The sequence below is a fragment of the Corvus moneduloides genome, chromosome 6 (assembly GCF_009650955.1).
Source record: "Corvus moneduloides isolate bCorMon1 chromosome 6, bCorMon1.pri, whole genome shotgun sequence".
Lineage (NCBI taxonomy): Eukaryota > Metazoa > Chordata > Aves > Passeriformes > Corvidae > Corvus > Corvus moneduloides.
Window position 1 is genome coordinate 10,283,832 of NC_045481.1, and position 1,583 is coordinate 10,285,414.

The following is a 1,583-nucleotide window of genomic DNA, read 5'->3' on the forward strand; positions in this document are numbered from 1 at the left end:
CCGCAGACCGGCCCCGCCGCCGCCAGTGCGGGGAAACCACTCCCCCGGCAGCGCCGGCGGGGCGGCGCGCAGACACGGCCCGGCCCGGCACAGCCCGGCCCGGCCCGGTCGCCCCGCGGGGAGGGGGCACTTTCCGTGGACACGTGTGGGACCGCACGCCCTCACCCAGCCCCGACCCCCGCATGGTGCCGGTGTCACACAGCGCACCGGGGGCGGGACGAAGATCCCGGAGGGGTCACTCTCCCGGAGCAGTTCCCCCTCTCCCCGTGCTTTGCTCATGGGTGTCCCGAGCCCGCCCTGCAGCACTCCTTGCTGAGAAAATGTCGAATGCGGGAGGGACAAACTTTTTGGGGTTCTTTTTGGAGGGGTTCTTTTTTTGCGGGGGGCGAGTGCTCCACTCCGGGGCGAGTTTCTCGGCTCCATCCCCAGCCCGCGGCAGGGACACGCTCTGCCGTGCGCAGTATCGCACCAGCGTGTCCCGAGGGGCTGCAGAGCTGGGGCTGGCAGGCAGTCTCTGCCAGGGCTGTGATAAGGGGCTCCCCCCTGCCAGGGGCCCACTGGAGACAGGCTGTCAGGAGGCAGCTGCAGCTCTGCATGTACTGGTGGTGCTGGTGATGGAGGCAGAAAACACACACAGTGGCAAAAGTCACACTGGTGGCAGCAGCCTGAGGAGCAGTGGTGGAGAAATGTGGATGTACAAAGCAGCATGGTCCTCCCCACTACTGAGCATCCCCCCAGGAAGCAGCTCAAACTCGGGTGCTAAGGGATGCGAGGGGGGCCGCACATCCAGCAATGGGAGCTGTGGCTTCAGCCTGCAGACCTGCAGCCCTTGGGGTCTCCTCTTTGCCAGGCTCAAAGGAGGGACACGCACCATGGCTGCTGGAACAGGCCTTTCCTTTAGATCCTTTCCTGAGAGTGGTACTTCCAGCACAAGCACACAAGAGCACGATGGAGCAGCAGGAACATTGAAAGTGAGATGGGTGTCAACCAGGGGAGACCCTTCCAGCATTTGTTTTGTGTGACGTCCTGTAAAACGAATGCCAGCATGCATGGATGGCACAGGGTGCACGGAACATCCAGGGGAGACACAGCTGCAGGTGAAGAGGAAGCAATGTGTAACCTCTGCTTCAGTCTCCTCTGCTCCATCGAACATTGAGTTGTCAGGAAATAAGGAGCTCGGCCTCCATTTCAGGGGTGATTCATGCTTGGCTGGTGGGGGTGAAAATGTCAGCTGCTGTTGATTTAAGGGAAGAGACTGCCTGTTTCCGTGGGTAATGGTGGAAGGTAATTCAATTAGGGCAGTGGGACAGTGCTGGCACAGCTGCAGTCAGCTCTTCATGCACCCAGGATAGTGGATGAGAGGAATCTGTGCCCATGCCCAGTAAGCCCATTTTGGGAGTGAAAGCAGCTCCTTCTAAAGGATATATATAGATATATGTACACTCTCTACACAGTGAGTGTGTCTACTGGGATTTTTCCAGTGCTGGGGTTATGGGTATGAGTTCCAACCCAACAGCCACCCAAGAACCAGTTTGTAGGCTCTCCTTTGGGAGCTGCTCTTGAACTGTGAGCTTTTATGCACT